Source organism: Polypterus senegalus, chromosome 1, assembly GCF_016835505.1.
Source record: "Polypterus senegalus isolate Bchr_013 chromosome 1, ASM1683550v1, whole genome shotgun sequence".
NCBI classification, from domain to species: Eukaryota; Metazoa; Chordata; class Cladistia; order Polypteriformes; family Polypteridae; genus Polypterus; species Polypterus senegalus.
The window spans coordinates 233,475,395-233,495,312 of record NC_053154.1 but is presented as its reverse complement, the minus strand read 5'-3'; the positions used below and the strand labels follow the sequence as shown (position 1 = coordinate 233,495,312).

The 19,918-nt window shown below is 36.8% G+C and overlaps 1 protein-coding gene across 2 annotated transcripts in view; it reads right to left on the bottom strand.

Moving 5' to 3' along the window:
- mgmt (O-6-methylguanine-DNA methyltransferase) overlaps positions 1–18,274 on the bottom strand; it is a 440,783-nt gene extending 422,509 nt beyond the window's left edge. The window contains exon 1 of one of the 2 annotated variants that reach the window (XM_039770185.1): positions 18,130–18,274. The gene's annotated coding sequence lies outside the window, so the exon portion shown is untranslated. The remainder of the gene's footprint in view (positions 1–18,129) is intronic. The other variant, XM_039770177.1, reaches the window with a different exon arrangement.
- Between the last annotated feature and the right edge of the window lie 1,644 nt (positions 18,275–19,918).

Below are 19,918 nucleotides of genomic sequence, written 5' to 3'. Positions count from 1 at the left end.
ATGCAGTAAGAAACGAATCGATGAATGAAACCTGTCATCTTTACAACGATTGACAAACACGGAATGTAACTTGAACACAACACATCCTACAAATACAAACCTGATTGAAAGAAATAATGATAATCAAATCATTGATGACAGCAACACTCAGTAACACTCACAAAACAAATACTGTATATTGACAGTCATGTTACGTTATTTTTAAAATGTTCCCTTTTCTTTTTCTAGCTTTTTTAACACACTACTTCTCCGCTGCAATACGCGGGTATATATATATGTATATATATATATCCCGATCTACATACTCGAATAATGGATACTTTATTCGCCATCAATGATTGTTTTGGTAAAGCCATACTCAGTGTATTCATTAGATGAACGGTAAAAAGTAAGAGCGAGGGAGGATGACTTATTGAGGCATGCAGGCTGTAGTGCTTGCGTCAACTCTATCTGAATTGCGATCACATTTGAAAAATATATCTTTTCAAGTTCTATTTAGTCCATATGTGTCAAACTCAAGGGCAGGGCCACATCCGCCCGGCGTGTAATTATATCCAGCCCGAGATCATTTTATATACTGTATTATTGTTATTAATGGCCCGGTATATGAAGCGCTGGTAACACAATAAACTACAGATCCCATAATGCAGCGCTTCAGCTGCCTTGCCAACACTTACCGCATTAATCAAGTCTAGCTTATGATGCTGCAAGTTATTGCGGCTAGCTCACACGATGCTGAAGAGAAAAGTTGATTCTGAAAATAGAGCCTTTAAAAACCGATGGGAGGCTGAGTATATGTTTACTGAACCCGTGTGTCTCATTTGTGGAGCTAATGTGGCTGTAATTACAGAATTTAATCTAAGACGGCACTATGAGACAAAACATCAGGGAGTTCTGTGTTGTGGAGATTCTCAGGATGGATTGCAGGTGCTCATCAGTGAGGCTGAAAGACCTGAATGCAATGCAGAAGATACAGAAAGCAGAAGAATTAAATAAGAATCTGACACCAGCGGACGTTTTTACCCGTGCACAATCACAAAGTGATTTCAAGTGAAGTTGCTTTTATGGGAGACACAAATGCACCAGTGCAACTTTCCCTGTTGCCAAGTAATGTTAAACCAAGTCGTCACTACGGTGTTCCCAAATACGCACTTTGCTGATAAACTGAGCGCACTGAGTTTGCATGGCGCTTTGGTGACTTTGAAGAACAAAAAAAGTCCGTCTACATGCAGCTCGAACCTTGTGCATGTTTGGTAGCACATATCTGTGTGAGAAGCTCTTCTCAGTGATAAAGACTAACAAAACAGCACACAGGAGTCGCCTCACTGATGAGCACCTGCAATCCATCCTGAGAATCTCCACAACACAGAACCTCACACCAAACATAAACGAACCTGTTGCCAAAAATAGATGCCAGGCGTCCAGCTCTAAAATGACATATGAGCAAAGACAACTTAATGATTTGATTTGTTATTGCTGAAAGGAACACATTTTATTTATATTTCCAGGTTTTGTTATGCAGCATGTTCATATTTGAATTTGTATAATTTTGAAAGGATATATTTTTATGGAGAGCAAAATCTTTTGGGATATTTAAAATCTAAGTTTATTTTTTATATAAATTTACATAAGAGTAAAGAAATTTGAATGTTTGTTCTTTTAAGTTATTTAAGGTTTGAGTTGATTTATTCACGAATAATATTCCTGTCTGTTTTACCATTCCTACCAAAGATATTTCTGTCGACTAAATAAAAATTCCTTCTATTTAAAATTTAAATAGAACTTGAACAAATATGATAGTTCATAATATCCACGCAGACTTGCGTAAGAGCGGAGTTATCCGTTTTAACAAGCAGCGTATTGCACTGATCTGAAATAGCTGTGTGTGTATATATGTAGATATGTATGTATATGTATATATATGTTTATATATGTGTGTGTGTATGTATATATATATATATGTGTGTGTATATATGTGTGTGTATGTATGTATGTGTGTATGTATATGTATGTGTATATATGTAGATATATATATATGTATGTATATATGTGTATGTGTATATATGTGTATATGTATAGATATGTATATATATAAGTTTAAGTGTGTGTGTGTGTGTAAATATATATATATATATATTTATATATATATATATATATATATGACAGCAACACTCATCACTCACAACAGTGACAAAACAATTACATTGACAATCATGTTACGTTATTTTCAAAATGTTTCCTTTTCTTTTTCATTGCTTCTTCAACACACTACTTCTCCGCTGCGAAGCGCGGGTATTTTGCTAGTATACAGTAAAACCTAAATATTATTTTAAAGATATCGAGTGTCTCTGATATCACATATGTTACAGCCATTACGATAGGCAGGCCACCAGCAATAAATACATACAATGCAAGAAAAATTGTATACAGTAAATGTGTACAGTAACACTAAACGTACGTACATGTACTAAGTACTGTAAGTAGAAAATTAATTATGGTTACTTACCAACAATGAAACAATGACTTGTCCGATAACGATGACTTTAATTTTACTGCACAACTAAGGAGAGCGCTACAGCCCTTCTAAAGGAGACACTTCAGGCGACTGTGTAGCACCACTGTTGTTGTTCATCCGGCAATCATGTTCATTGGCAATCCAAATCCCTAAAGCAGATTCCAACCACACTACTGCCTTATTACATCCACTTACAACTCGTTTTGCACTGCGGTTAAAAGGACACTGAGGCCGTAGATCTTATATTCCTTTCCTACGTTTTAAATAAAAAGAATCGTAGCCTCCTTGATGCTGTAATGGCATCCTACAGCGGTGTAGCTTTTCCCTTCCTTCAACAAATCCAAAACGTTTACCTTTTCGGCAATCGTTAACATCTTCCGTTGGCGCTTGGGCACGGCCCCTGAAGCAGTAGCAGGAGCAGATTGTTTTGGAGCCATAATGAAGGGCTTCACTATGCACAAAGATAAACACAAAAGAGCACAAAAGTTAACTCTTTACACAGCGAAGCATGTTGATGCTGAATGAGCGAGACAAGACTTCCTGGTTAACACCACATTCAGCACACAGGAACTTAACTGCATGCTCTGATTGGTTAGCTTTTCAGTCATCCGCCAATAGCGTCCCTTGTATGAAATCAACTGGGCAAACCAACTGAGGAAGCATGTACAGGAAGTAAAAAGACCCATTGTCCGCAGAACCCGCGAAGCAGCGAAAAATCCACGTTATATATTTAGTTATGCTTACATATAAAATCCGAGATAGAGTGAAGCCGCGAAAGACGAAGCACGATATAGTGAGGGATTACTGTACACATTCTAAATCTTAAATTAAGAATGCCAAATAAATTGGTCCCTTGAGTGCAGCTTGACTATAAAAAAGCAAAACCAAGTTATCTTGAATACATGGTCCATTTTATCTTTATTTGGAATTAAGTCTTCTTTATGAACTGAAAGGCTTTTTATGATATCTTGATATTCTGTTTAAGGTATTTTAGACACTCAGTAATCCAAATCGTCCTTAAATATTTTCTGCAGTAAAAATTTTCTGCAGTAAAAAAAATCAGTTAGGTTGTATGTGTTACAATATGTTTTTGAATGAAAAAACAAATTCTTACATTAGACCTCCACAATATGCACAATCCTTGACAAATAATGGGGTTCGCCATATTTTTTTTTATTTTTACACTACAACAACAACAACAACAACATTTATTTATATAGCACATTTTCATACAAACAGTAGCTCAAAGTGCTTTACATATTAAAGAATAGAAAAATGAAAGACATAATTATAAAAAATAAATCAACATTAACATCGAGTAAGAGTAAGGTTCAATGGCCAGGGGACAGAAAAACAAAAACTCCAGACGGCTGGAGAAAAAATAAAATCTGTAGGGATTCCAGACCATGATACCGCCCAGTCCCTCTGGGCATTCTACCTAACATAAATGAAACAGTCCTCTTTGGATTTAGGGTTCTCACGGAAGGGCTTGATGATGATGATGGTCACGTAGACTTCTTCCTTTTAATCCGTCCATCATTGTTGGAGCATCATGAAGCTTTGAGTAGGTGGAGGTGGCGCAGGCCACCACCACAAAGAAACCGGAAAAAGAAACAGAAAAGAGAGTAGGGGTCAGTACTAGCAAAATACCCACGCTTCGCAGCGGCGAAGTACTGCCTTTGAATTTTTATTAAGAAGAAAATTAAACCTTTTTAAACTGAGAGAAAATATACCAATAATTATTTGTTAAGGATCTCTTTGTATACCACATTGTGAGTTCGGCCCTCCGATTGTAATATGACCAAGCTGTGCGCTGAGCTTACTCTTGAGCATGCAACGTACAGTTGGCCATGTGAAAAGTACTCTTGTTTCAAATCTCACAGCTTGGATTGCTGCTGTCATAATCGGTTTGAGTTTCATGGTTTGTTTCAATTACGGCAGTATTTGTAGGACTTGTGTTGAAGAGACATTCGGCATCTGTCAAGCGTTGTAAGTATACAACCGGTTTCATCGATAACTTCACATCCAGCGTTTGAGAGTTTAAACATTCATAAACATCAAAGGGTCCACTACTGAAATTGTCACCTGTCAATCTAAGATGTTTAAGAGGCATTGGCGGTTGTCGAAAGGTGTAAAATATTTGGCCATTTCGGTACACTTGAAAGTGACAACCGAACAATTCAGCGGCAGCCATCAACTCACATGCAGAACCATAGGTGAAGGGCTTAAGCATTTCTCTCTTATAGTGCTCCTGTGTAGTATAATTATCTCCTGTACCGTCATCAGTCCACACCTTGAACCTGTCCCAGTCATTCAATACATAAGACACAATGTTCCTCCGGATATCAAGAGTGAGCCTGATATGGCCATGCAATACGTAACAAAGAGAATGGAAAAGGTAGGTGCTATCTCCGGGCATGGAAACCACTCAAAGAACTGACAGTTCTTTGATCGATGGTGATCACCTCGATGGACATGTTAATGGGGGTACGGTTGGAATGATAAAGGAAATGGGTAGCTGAACAATGTAAAGCAAGTCAAAAATACCTACACAATAACTATAATCGTAATAAACGAACAATAAAACAGCGGAGAAGCCATGGATTAAATAAAAAGGCTATAGTTATCAGCAGGGAGACGTGAATCCCATGGCGAAGCAAGGAAGGGAATGTAGAGACTGGAGCGATGGACGGCCTTATATAGGCAGGCAGCCAACAACATGGGAGGCGTTGGGATGGGGACCCAACGCCGCCTCACGTGACCGAGCTGCAGGCTATGGACGTATATATATGCGTAAGTAGGAATCAGTTAGCGTTGGGAACCCGCGTACCAAATTTCTTGAAGATGGGCCCATAAGTAACAAAGACCGTTGAAAAGTTCAATATGGCGGCCGATAGTGGCATCATACCACTGAAATAAGTACGTATATCGGTTTCGCTTAGCGGAGGGAAGCCGCCTACCAAATTTCGTGAAGATGGGGCCATAAATAAGAAAGTTTAACATGGCGGACGTTGTCGATTGTTATGACCGTTATGCGTAGAATTCCGAAATCAAACCCGCTTAACTTTTGTAAGTAAGCTATAAGGAATGAGCCCGCCAAATTTCAGCCTTCTACCTACACCGGAAGTTGGAGAATTAGTGACATTGGAAACTTTAATATGTCGGCCAACAGTGGCATCATACCACTGAAATAAGTATGTACATCGGTTTTGGTTAGCGCAGGGAAGCCACCTACCAAATTTCATGAAGATGGGGCCATAAATAAGAAAGTTCAACATGGCAAACGTTGTCGACCGTTATGACCGTTACGCGTAGAATTTCGAAATGAAACCTGCTTAACTTTTGTAAGTAAGCTGTAAGGAATGAGCCTGCCAAATTTCAGCCTTCTACCTACATGTGAAGTTGGAGAATTAATGACGTTGGAAAGTTCAATATGGTGGCTGACAGTGGCGTCATACCACCAAAATAAGTACGTATATTGGTTTCGGTTAGCACAGGGAAGCCGCCTACCAAATTTCGTAAAGATAGGGCATTAAATAAGAAAGTTCAACATGGCGGACGTTGTTGACCGTTATCGACCGTTATGACTGTTACGTGTAGAATTTCGAAATGAAACCTGCTTAACTTTAGTAAGTAAGCTGTAAGGAATAAGCCTGCCAAATTTCAGCCTTCTACCTACACGGGAAGTTGGAGAATTAGTGATGAGTGAGTGAGTGAGTGAGGGCTTTGCCTTTTATTAGTATAGATACATCAGTTTTGGTTAACGCAGGGAAGCCACCTACCAAATTTCGTGAAGATGGGGTCAGCCGTTTACCTACACGGGAAGTTGGAGAATTAGTGACGTTGGAAAGTTCAATATGGCGGAAGGCAGTGGTGTCATACCATCGAAATAAGTACATACATCGGTTTCGGTTAGCGCAGGGAAGCCGCCTACCAAATTTTGTGAAGATGGGGCTATAAATAAGAAAGTTCAACACGGCAGACGTTGCCGACCGTTATCGACCGTTATGACCGTTACGTGTAGAATTTCAACTTAACTTTTGTAAGTAATCTGTAAGGAATAAGCCTGCCAAATTTCAGCCTTCTGCCTACATGGGAAGTTGGAGAATTAGTGATGAGTGAGTGAGTGAGTGAGTGAGTGAGTGAGTGAGTGAGTGAGTGAGTGAGGGCTTTGCCTTTTATTAGTATAGATACAGTAGTTCTGCATATACTGTTTATTAGGACAATTACATCAAAATTGCTGTTTTTGCTTTACTTACTAACAATTTGGATTTCAGATTAAAAGACAACAATTAGGAAGAGGATAAAAAATATCATATTTTCCCTTATCCATAAAGTACAGTATATGTGTGTATACTGGATTCTATAGGCTTCTAGCATTTATACACCTAATATGTATGACACTTTTTGCTTGTCATATTCACTAGCTTACATGCTGTAATTGAACAGGCATCAATCTAAAAGTGGTCAAATCTAGTTCAGGAATGCCCAAACATGAATCTGTTGTACAGTAAATCAAAACTTTGACATTGTCGCAATAGTTTTTTACTCTCTCTATTATTATTACATGTATATACAGTATAGTGTATGTATTTATGTTACTGTTTAGGTTACTACTTCAGTGTAATTCCTTTTTAGTCCACTTCTGTTCATTTGATGTAATTGCCCCCTATCTTTCCATTGCTTATCACTTTTTCAAACTCGCCTCTCCTGTCAATACTTTATTGCTTACTATGGCAGCCTCTTGTTCAAATTCACTTTTAATTCTGACTGAAGAGCCCACCTATGACCATTATAATTTTTTGTTATATGATTGCGATGATGTGCACCACTTCTGCTTCATTAGTGCTGTTAGACTACCTGCTATTATGCCATCCTCATAGCCAAATAGTTATTATTGATCATTGGCTGAAATTACACCCACAATACATGTATTTTCAGCATGATTACTATGAATATGACTACTTAGTAAAACACTATAGCATATATTTTAAGTCACTTATTTTCACAGTCTACAATTAGTAAAGAACTATATTGTTTTTCCAAGAGTTGTAGCTAGGCAAAGAGAACTATTCATGATACTATAGATTCAGCAAAGTTGATACATCCATCCATCCATTATCCAACCTGCTATATCCTAACTACAGGGTCACAGGGGTCTGCTGGATCCAATCCCAGCCAACACAGGGCGCAAGGCAGGAAACAAACCCGGGCAGGGTGCCAGCCCACCGCAGAAAGTTGATGCACTGCTTTTAAACTTTATGTTTTCAAATAATCTCTTGCCAAATAAACCAGTCCTAACATGGTCAAAAAAATAATATAACAGGATGAAACTTGCGTATATACTAAGTAATTTTGTTTCTTATATTGATTTCAAGGATAAAAAGTATTGATAACTGCATTAAGAGAGGACCATCAGGTCATTTCTCAGTATGGAATTAACAACAAACCTTTGAGACCATCCTTAAAATTGCTTGGAGATTCTTTTTTTGGATAGAGGAATAATTGGTTAAGATTTTATATCAATAATTTAATCAGAAAAATCATGTATTATCTTAATTTAATCCCTTCCGTAAGTGTACTGCAATAACAAAATTATGTTTTATATATGTATATATGCAATTTCTTAAACAAGTTCTACAATTAATTTGCTGTTTAACAACTTATCAGTTTAATGTTAATTGTGTGAAAAAGCATTTGCCTATTTAATACATTCTAGATTCTTTTAAGGTTTTGACATTTATTGTTGTGATATGCTAATTCCATGTCTTTCAAACAACAAACAAGGGGATATTTTTCCACAGACTTCAAGAATTACTGTGCAAAAAAGTAATTACCCACAACTCCGATCAACTGAAAGTATGTGCAGTGCCACATATTAATGTTACAAAGATGTTTTGTCTCTTAAGCTCATGTGTGTTTTACCTACAGAAATAATGTCCAACTTCAGCTGAACACCCAGTGGACTACACCTGGTGTTAAAACTTGCCTTTCAAAGCCTGGGATAAAGCCTGATATTTAAAGAAACTGGTTTAAATGAAAAAATATACAATCAGGTGAATGTTAGTCTTTATAGAAAACAAAATAAAGGTTGAAAATTATAAAGCTGATGGTTTGATGCACAAGTAAATTTAACACAATAGTAATAAGTAAAAGCATTAAGTAATACACTAAGCTCAGGACTAAAGACCAGGCAAGAAGAAAATGTTACTACACAATACCAGATTTGCCAATGTATTTAAAGAAAAGAAAAAATATGAAAACTCATTAATTTCAGTTGTGGAATTCAATCCATTTCTGGACTAAAGGGAATGTCTTATTCTGACAAACTAAGGGAACTGAAACTCTTCTATTGAGCATATTGAGCAGAAAAGATCATGTGTAAACCTAATCCATATCATGCAGCTTCCTTGTTCTGAAAGGAATTACTAAAATAACTAAAATCTTTTAAGGTTAATAGTGAAATAAGATCAATTATAACAGTAAAAGTTGAAGTGCAATTCAGAGAAACTTTGCCTTAATTTGCAAATAGCAATGGTAAAATGGAAGAGACTACAAAGTCACGAAATTAAAACAGAACTATGACTACAGTACTACTAAGCACTGGCTGGACTAAGTGTTAGACAAAGCCTAGCTATCAGATAAGCAATAAAGACTGATACTCTACATGTTTATATTGCTTATAATGTTTTACTCTTTATCTATATATGTTGATTTGGCATGCTTTTTATGATCTCTTGCCACTATATTAAGTCAACTGAAAGGATTACTTCTAAAATGACGATTGAAAAAAAAAAAAAAACTATGTCCTGAACACTGCTTTTCAGTTTTACAGAATTCTTTATGTATATAGGTCTTGGAAAGTGATATTTATTATACCCTATCTGTAAATTGATAATTACAAATATTTCAAACTGTTTGAGCAAACCCTAGTGTTTGTTTATTATACTGCTATAACCTGTAGGTTCAATGGTTTTAAAGGATTAACACTGACAGGCAAGTGATAAATTGTTTTAATACTATATGTTTTATAGTAGAAACCATCATATATGTACTGTATATTCTCCAGGCTTGTTAAAATATCTATAAAAAATGAGTAGCAATGGTATGTGATATCTTATATCATCTTCTAACGGGAACAACAAATAATACTAAGAAAAACACATAAACACAAACTAATAATCAACTCAGCCGTACATCAATGAAGTACCGCTAATCAGTCTTTTGGACTGCTGTATACTATTCTAACAGATGTTGTCGCACTTCTGTTCTTTTTCATATTAAAAACTAATAATAAATACATTTTCTTCCCTACAATATTTTTTCTAGTTCAGTGTCCGTGAATAACTGAGCTTGTATGAATCTTTTCAATATCCAGAGTAAATTAATAAGAAACAAAAAAGAACTCACAAAACCGAAATGAAAGCCATTAAAAAGGACCCCATTGTTAAAATAATCTGTGGCTAATCGACATAATAATTGAGAGAAGGTTTGCTTGCACATCAAATAAACAATTTATTATAATGAGTGTGACCTTGTATTAAATTCCCAAAAGGTCCAGAAACAGATGTAAGACATGGTGGAAGTTATAATATTTGTTCTTAAAATTGTTTTTTTATCTTTACTGTTTATTTTGACAGTAGCATAAGAAACCTAACAGTGTTTTTGTTAATATTGCACTACACATTTGTCGCTGGCATATTTTTTGAATTGCTCTTAACCTGACTTAATGTATAGCATACTACATTAGCAATATGCCAATTGTTTTGGCAAAAAATACTTAAATACAGTATAAAGAAGCAGTTTCTTTGATTATTACTTCTCTTTATTTTAATTGATGAAACAAATAATAGACCAAAAATGAATGGTGAAAAACTTCTAAAGAAGCTCCCCTATAATTATATAAGCAGAAAAAAGATGGACACAAACACCTAAGTTAAAATTTATTCTAAAAAATTCACATGCTGTTCATTGTTTAATGTTTTCATTCATCTCAAATGAATCTCATTTTTACTGTTATACATAATATGTAATATCTCTTGAAATTTTAACATAATTTAATAGACTCTCAATATACAGCATATTATACAAAAAGTTTAAAATGGAAGAAGACTTCTTGCTCCTTTTTTAATCCATACATGTATATTTCTTGGGTTAAGGAAATATTTGGCTATACTCTGAACTCTGGTGTGATATGAAGATAAACCTTCTGTCAGAGTCACTTATGACTGAGTAACTGATACACTCATATATTTCTTCGGTTATATTCTTCAATAAAAACGCACTTGTTTTGTTATACTTGTACCTTTTCTAAAAGGGTTTATTTGATATTTGGACTTCAGTCTTCACACATTATATACTTCATGTCTACATTTTATCAATTATTACTAAAATATGAAAAACACTTCATTTTTAGTTATGTGTTCAACAATTCCTGCCTCGCATTTCATCCTACATTTACACAGATCGTTGTAGACACGTAACACACATGAAATGCATGTGTTCCAAATAACAATATATTATTTACCCTACACAACTCCAGGCACCTCACACCGAGATAAACAACTTTTTGCCCAAGGTGACTGTGGCGCTTGGGGAGGGATGGGATAGCAGGCTGCTTGCTGCTTGTGCTGATCAACACATTTACAAAACAAAAGATGCTGATGGAGAGATGCGAAGGAATTTAAGGTGTGCTGAGATTACGAGTACTTTCATAGGCTTCAGGGATTCTAGTGTTAAACCTTTGTATTAAGTACTGTTTGCAAGTAAGCAGCCACCTAAGATGCAGACTTAATGTGAAACTGCATGCTGGCTGAGACAGCCAACATAATCATTGCTGACATACATGTTAAATTTGTGATTTTGAAGGTACTATATAATAACAGAAGGAAAAATAGATACTGTATATATCAGCTAATTTCCATTGTCTTTAATAAGAAATACACACAGCAAGGCACTAACTCAGGGTTCTTAGGTTTTAAGAGAACTGGAGTGGAATTAAGAAAAGAACGATGCTTTTAGGGTGGTGAGACTTATTTATAAATCTCTTTTTAGCACAACTTTAGATCCTGTATGTGCCATGCGGGATAGAGTGGCATTCCAACCCAGATGGTGGATGGTTCTCTGCCAGAATGGGAGGCCATGAGGATAGGATGAGGATGGACTGGCATTCCATCCATTATGAAGGCTTGTACCCTTCACCTAAGGGAGCTCTAGTCAGAGGGACAGAAAGTGTCTGCTGTCGAGGGTTATGTGGTCCGCTGGCACACATCATGGCAACATATCACTGGTGGAACTCTTATATGGATACCCACAGGGCAGGCAGGGAATAGTAGTTCCATGGGACAGCCCTGTTGAAGTTCTTTTATGTCACCATTGGAAAGAAGCCATTTCTCCTGCATGAGTAATTATAGTAAGGAGGAGGTGGATGAGACTATGTGTGGAGGTGTGAAAGGAGAAGGAAAACATATTACTTTGTTGTGCAGCCTGAAAAGGAGTCAGTTGAAACCCTATGAAGGTATTGTGTTGAATAAACACCTTGTATCTGAACCTACGACAGTGTTGTGTAGTTATGTCTGGGGGTGTGGAGAGCATTTATTCCCTTTTGTAGTCATAATCCAAACAATGAAATTGGTTTAGAAAGTCTGTCCCCAAATGCATTGAAAAAGATTCTGTTTAAGAAGCAAAAACTTCTTGAGTTTACTAATGGTGAAACAAGCTAAACATTCTAAAACATAAATAGACATGGGCAGAACAGATCCAGTAAGTGATGTGCAAAAAGAAATCTATAAAACCAGTTTAACACAGCAGGTTAATGTATCTCAATTCTAATATTTCACATAACTGGTTTTTTTTTTAATTTTGCAATTAACTTTTTATGTATTCCAAATCCAATATGAGTGTGAACAAACATCTAATTGGAATTAACCTCATTACTGCAGCATTAATAAAAACACATTTTTCATACAGATGCAGCCCAGCAGACCACCATGAACACCAAAGCATAATGGTGATACACGGTTTAAAATGCACAGGAAATGTGCTGGCTACAGTCTTCCCAAATACTAAATACATCTGGAAACTCATTTCCCTTCCATTTGTACTCTGTGCCATTACTGTCCTTCAACTTGAGTTTCAATGCAGGCATATGAAATGGGTCACAAAAACTCAAGTTTTGAAATTCAGATCACATTCAAGTCAAATATTGTATGTCTGCACTGGGTTTGGTACCACATACAAAAGTGGTCTAAATCCAAACTCAGAAGTTCTGATTCCATATGTTTTTTGCCAGTCACATTTCTCTAAAATGATCAGGTATGAGTTTGCATTGTAGCAGTAAGAATATCATAAGTGACACCTTCAGATAGATCATTCAATTATTAATGTTCCCCTCAACCAGTCCTAACTAAAGAAGCACATGAATACAAGAAGTGCCATTTACCACACCATTAACCACTGTATTTTTACCTTTTTAATCATTTCATCTTTCATCCTTACTCTGCTACCCATTGGTTTATCACTGCTTCTTTTAGCCAGGTCATACTTGATCACATATGCATTAAAGTCTTTTTGGCTCGAAAAATCTTCTCCTGCCGCTGTTATTGATGTTATTAAATGTTGGTCCTCAGCTTGATTTGCTATTTCTTTTTTCAAACAGTTAGACAATTATCATGCCTATATCCATTCACTTTGTTACACTACGTGTGAAGAAGAAAATCATAAACAAATGTAAGAAAAACTGTTAGCGCTCTAGTTATTTCAGTAAGGTAAAAAATATGTAAAACTCATCTGAAAGGGTATAATAATGTTTTGCACACAACTTTAAAAAGTACAAAGCAATCACCAATTTCCACATGGAAATGATAAAGGAGAAGATGGACAAATTAAACCATAAGAGAACAATACAAAATGTTTCCCCAACAAGGTTCAGATCACACATGTTGATGAACAATTATTCCTGATGAAATATTTATGTGTCATTCACTACACGCTAAGCAAATCTGAGTCTGGAATCAGGTTTTAAATATCTGCTGATGTAAATAGCAAATATATGCTAAAGACTATTCCCTATTTGGGGACTCCTCAGGGAAAGATTTTCTAAGACTCACTGAGCTTGACATTGAAAGGAAGAAATGTCCCTGTTTACATTAATTTCACATCACTTTCCATGAAAGCCAATCTACGTGCCAAAAACAGAAACCTGCTCCCAATCATGTCCGACATGACACACGGGGCTGCCACCTCCTGTAAAAAAGCAGGCTATCAGGAAAGTACCAAAGTAGTGTCAGGTGGGAAGATGCACACACAACAAATGTGCCACTTCAAAAGCAGAGGTTAACAATTATCTAAAACATCTTGCTATTACTATGCATAGTCTGTTTAGCTAATCTGCTTATTTAAAACATAAAAATAAAAGACATTCAGTGGTGACTATTTAAAGTGGAACTGTCCCCAGATTTTTATTACACTATGCATGAGGGCATATTAGTAGCTATGCATGTAATAAAGATCTTAACTTGAAATTATAAAGTTAGGTCATGTTATGGCTACTGGCTATTTACAAAAGTAAAAATAAAAAATAGAGATACTAATTTAACTACAAAATGTAATAAATTCTCAAATCAAAAGTAATTAAGTTCTACTAACTTACAGTTTTTCCCAGTGTTCGTGTACATTTGCCTATTCTCTATAAGCTCTGTCCAAATTTGTAACTCTAACCTAAAGCTAATAACTTCTAAAACAGTTTTGTATTTCCAAATAATATAAACTATTATGGTTTGTTTTTAATAGTGTTTATTACACTAAATCCATTTTCACAAACTATCTCCAATTTCCAAGTGAATAAACTGTTAATTTTAATAACATTATATCCAGGGAACTTGAAACAAATTCCGTTTGGAGTTTTTTGAAAGTGCTAACTTAAAGGAATACTCCACCCAAAAATTATATGCTTTAATAAGTTACTTACACCAAGTAGTTTGTAGTGGTGAGCAAGAAGAATTAATTTTAATCTCATGTTAATGTGAAGAAAGTACATGAAAAAGGTTCTGATTGAATGAGACCCAATAGCAACCAATGCTGGGCAATGGAAACTCATGTGAAAAACGTCCACAGGAGAAAGAAAAAAAATCCTCATGTAACTCATGTTGCACATGTCTGTTATTTGTTTGTATGCTCAAAATGTGCAAAATACATGCATTTTCTACTAAGATATTATTAATACTGTACTTCTGGGAAACTCAGCATACAAGATAAACAAGAAAGATGCATTCCTGTAATACTGTGCTTTTGAATTGAAGATCTGCCTCTGGATCACTGGTCAAGAAACCTGTCTTCAGTTCAAAATTACTTCTAAGTAATTTATGTTTCAAATTAATATTTAACTTATTAATAGATTTGCTCCTGTAAAAATTATACTGTCATGTAATTACAAGTGTCACTCTTTTTTAAGGTATTTTGTAAAATAGCTTTCAAGCTGTTTATCACAAATTATGTATTTTTGACACACCTGTTAAGATCTCACTCAGTGATGCCTAATACCCTCCAAATTACACTGGAGACATCCAAAACATACAAACTGGATTCCAAAAAAGTTGGGACACTATACAAATCGTGAATAAAAACTGAATGCAATGATGTGGAGGTGCCAACTTCTAATATTTTATTCAGAATAGAACAAAAGTTTAAACTGAGAAAATGTATCATTTTAAGGGAAAAATATTTTGATTCAGAATTTCATGGTGTCAACAAATCCCAAAAAAGTTGGGACAAGGCCATTTTCACCACTGTGTGGCATCTCCCCTTCTTCTTACAACACTCAACAGACGTCTGGGGGCCGAGGAGACCAGTTTCTCAAGTTTAGAAATAGGAATGCTCTCCCATTCTTGCCTAATACAGGCCTCTAACTGTTCAATCGTCTTGGGCCTTCTTTGTCGCACCTTCCTCTTTATGATGCGCCAAATGTTCTCTATAGGTGAAAGATCTGGACTGCAGACTGGCCATTTCAGTACCCGGATCCTTCTCCTACGCAGCCATGATGTTGTGATTGATGCAGAATGTGGTCTGGCATTATCCCTGAAAGAGATGACGTCTGGATGGGAGCATATGTTGTTCTAGAACCTGAATATATTTTTCTGCATTGATGGTGCCTTTCCAGACATGCAAGCTGCCCATGCCACACGCACTCATGCAACCCCATACCATCAGAGATGCAGGCTTCTGAACTGAGCGTTGATAACAACTTGGGTTGTCGTTGTCCTCTTTGGTCCAGATGATATGGCATCTCAGATTTCCAAAAAGAACTTCGAATCGTGACTCGTCTGACCACAGAACAGTCTTCCATTTTGCCACACTCCATTTTAAATGTTCCCTGGCCCAGTGAAAAAGCCTGAGCTTGTTGATCTTGCTTAGAAATGGCTTCTTCTTTGCACTGTAGAATTTCAGCTGGCAACGGCGGATGGCACGGTGGATTGTGTTCACTGACAATGGTTTCTGGAAGTATTCCTGAGCCCATTCTGTGATTTCCTTTACAGTAGCATTCCTGTTTGTGGTGCAGTGTCGTTTAAGGGCCTGGAGATCACGGGCATCCAGTATGGTTTTACGGCCTTGACCCTTACACACAGAGATTGTTCCAGATTCTCTGAATCTTCGGATGATGTTATGCACAGTTGATGATGATAGATGCAAAGTCTTTGCAATTTTTCGCTGGGTAACACCTTTCTAATATTGCTCCACTATCTTTCTGCGCAACATTGTGGGAATTGGTGATCCTCTACCCATCTTGGCTTCTGAGAGACACTGCCACTCTGAGAAGCTCTTTTTATACCCAATCATGTTGCCAATTGACCTAATTAGTGTTTATTGGTCTTCCAGCTCTTTGTTATGCTCAAATTTACTTTTTCCAGCCTCTTATTGCTACTTGTCCCAACTTTTTTGGGATTTCTTGACACCGTGAAATTTTGAATCAACATATTTTTCCTTTAAAATGATACATTTACTCGGATTAAACGTTTGATCTGTCATCTACGTTCTATTACAAATAAAATATTGACATTTGCCATCTCCACATCATTGCATTCAGTTTTTATTCACAATTTGTTTAGTGTCCCAACTTTTTTGGAATCCGGTTTGTAAGTATTTGAAATCCCTACAGCATGTGCTAATGTGTAGTCACTTACGCTTATACATTAGATCAGATAAAGTTTATTAATCACAAGGGAAAATTTAGATGCATACAGTAGCAAAAATATTAAAGGATACAGACTCACAGAACAAATGATACAGCCAATCAATCAATCAATCAGCAGATAAATTAGGTATACTGTGCAGAAAGTTCAAAATAAATTTAAAGAGTTGTTGGGAGGAAGCACTGAATTGCCTGATAGCAGTGGGCAGAAAAGATACCCGAGGCACACTGTGGTATAATGAGCCTGAACCAGAAAGTGTTCCAAACGAGTTGATACTAGTAAGTGTAAACAAATACCAGTTTAATACAGGGGTGTATTTTCAAGAACTCATCACTGTACATTTTTTTAATTATCCTGAATAATAACTTATACTTTTTATTTATATAGCACCTTATCTTAAACCCAATGTCACTTTACAAAAGTGGATTAACCATCCATTATCCAACCCGCTTTATCCCAACTACAGGGTCTGCCGGAGCCAATCCCAGCCAAAGGCAGGAAACAAACCCCGGGCAAGGCACACACACACACACACACACTAGGGACAATTTAGGATCGCCAATGCACCTAATCTGCATGTCTTTGGACTGTGGAAGGAAACCCATGCAGACACAGGGAGAACATGCAAACTCCACACAGGGAGGACCTGGGAAGCGAACCTACCCACTGCGCCACCATGCTGCCCCATGGAATAACCAGAAAGACATACTACAACACAGAGTACAAATAACCTAAAAAGCAGCATCAGGAATGTACAGGTAAAACTAATAACATAACACTGGGTACAAGATGGCACGGTGGCGCAGTTCTAGCACGGCTGCCTCAAAGTAAGGACACCAGGTTTGGCGTCACGGGTCCTCCCTTCGGGTGCTTCCTCCCACATTCCAAAGACAAGTAGGTTAGGTTAATTGGATGTGGGTGCACGCCCTAAGATGGACTGAGAAAATGACATGACATCCGTTATAAGAACTGTTTCTCGATACCACCACAGAATAGACACTTTAAGTCACGTTACAAAATACATTTCTAACTGGTTTCAATTAAACCAGAGGGATTCAGTACACTTAGTTTTATGTGTAATGTCTGTTTGTACGTCTAGGAAACGTCTGAAGAAGAAAGAGCATTTAGATACGCAAAGATAAGAATCTGACATTTAAGAAAATGTGCTTACTATAAAAAACCATTGATAGTGCACTCTATCCTGAGAGATGGTTTCTGATAGCACACTGAAAGTTATTACAAAAGGAGAAAGTTATATATGTAACAAACGTATGCTTTATAAGAGCCTTTCTAAATTATTCCTGCAATGGTTTTAGACCCAAAGGAGACGTGCTTGTGTAAAAACAACCATGAACACTTTGAAGGGGATTTCAAAATATCCTCTTTTACATGGCTTAGGATAAACTAACGATAAAATGTCAGACGTACCTTTGTCTGTATCAAAACAGCAAACACTGCACGTTAGTCAGTTATCCAAAAACGCGAATGATGGCTGCCGTACTGTTTGGCTTTGACAAGAATCCGTAACATAAACATTCCTTATATGGTCAATTAATGAAAACTATCGCGTTCCTTTCTTTGCAAATCTCGTGTCTTCTCGTCTGTTACTAAAATTGTAGGTTTCATTTTCGGGTTGTAATGACAGGTATTTACAAATCGAGCACATTTTCTAAACAGTCATCTTTTGTGAAGTGCAAAATGTGAGAAACTTTCACGAACCGAGAAAACTTATCAAATGTTTTTAATTAAACAGCTTGTCTCACCGACATTATAAAACAAACGATTTCTATTTCCTGTCACATCAGCACGTGTAAACCCCAATCAGCAGTTTTCCTGTAGTATTGATTACTTAAAGTCAAAAGGTAACTCCCCTGTTTTATTTTTAACAGTGCAAGTTTCGCATGTCTTTTCGTAAGGAAAGCAACACGTGGCACAGAGAGGGAGTTGTCAAAAGCAGCAAGGCACAATACAAATGGGCAAGTTTTCCGCCTCCCGATGCATTGCTAATTGAGACACAGCATTAATTGTTTCGATCCCAAGAGTGCTACAGTGATATTCACACTCTCAGTTTAGTTACCGACTTGTCCTGCGGCCGCGTGCTCCTGTCATTCACCCCCCACATATGGAGCGATGTGCCCCCGAGTGCTCTATTTCTCCACGCGTGTTCGCCTTCGCTGTTGTGGAAGTGGAAGCCGGAAAATATATTACGTTATTGTCTGGACATTGTAGAAAAGAAATCCCAAGCAACAAATCATTTACTGTTTTGTGATGCTGGGTTGTAAATGTTCAAATCGCCCTGGCATGTTAAGAAAAAATATAATACATGTGTAATAGTTCATTGTGCACACTTTTTGTAATGGTGTACAGTCAAAGGTGTTAATTCATAAGTATTTGTTTACATTTGATAACAGTCAAAACACAGGGAGGAAATATAGATCAGAATCACATTTTCTGGAGAAGTATGCTGACATGGAAGGAAATTCTGATTCCATTTTTTTGTTGACTCTTCAAGTATAGTTACATGACAGACATGCTGACAATGAATTACTGCACACCTGAGATAAATACAAGACAAATAAAGTAAACGTACATAACAAAGAGCAAGGCAGTGCAAGAAATACCAAAATAAAATACGGTACTGAATTACACATTAGCAATATATAAGAAGTAAAAATATTGCAAGCAGGACTGGTGCCACCATTAAGGCAAATTAGTCATTCGCCTAGGTTGCATAACTGCATATCATAAGGGGGAAAAAAACCCAACTGCATGGGTAGCTACCGAACTGTCGGTTGCCACACTAATAAGCTTGGCCTAGGGTGCAAAATAGTATTGGCAGTGATTGTAAGATACGGTGTGTCCAGAATGATCAAAGACAGCCTAGTTAACCATTCATGAGATTGATGGCATGTGGGAAGAAGTTTTTCTTATATATGGTTTACCCTATAATGTCTGGCAGATAAGAGATGTTCAAACAGGGTGTGGTCTGGATGTGAGGGGATGATGATTTTCCTTGCTGTTACTCTGTAAAATGGGAATACCGGTGCCTGTGATCCAAACTACACTGTAATGGATGAGCTTAGAACAGACTCAATGACTGTTGTGTAGAACTGAATCCGCAGATTCTGTGGTAGATTGAACTCCCTAAGATGTCGAAGGAAGTACCTTCGCTGCTATACCTTTTCTAAGATGGAATCAATGTTGGTCTTCAATGTGA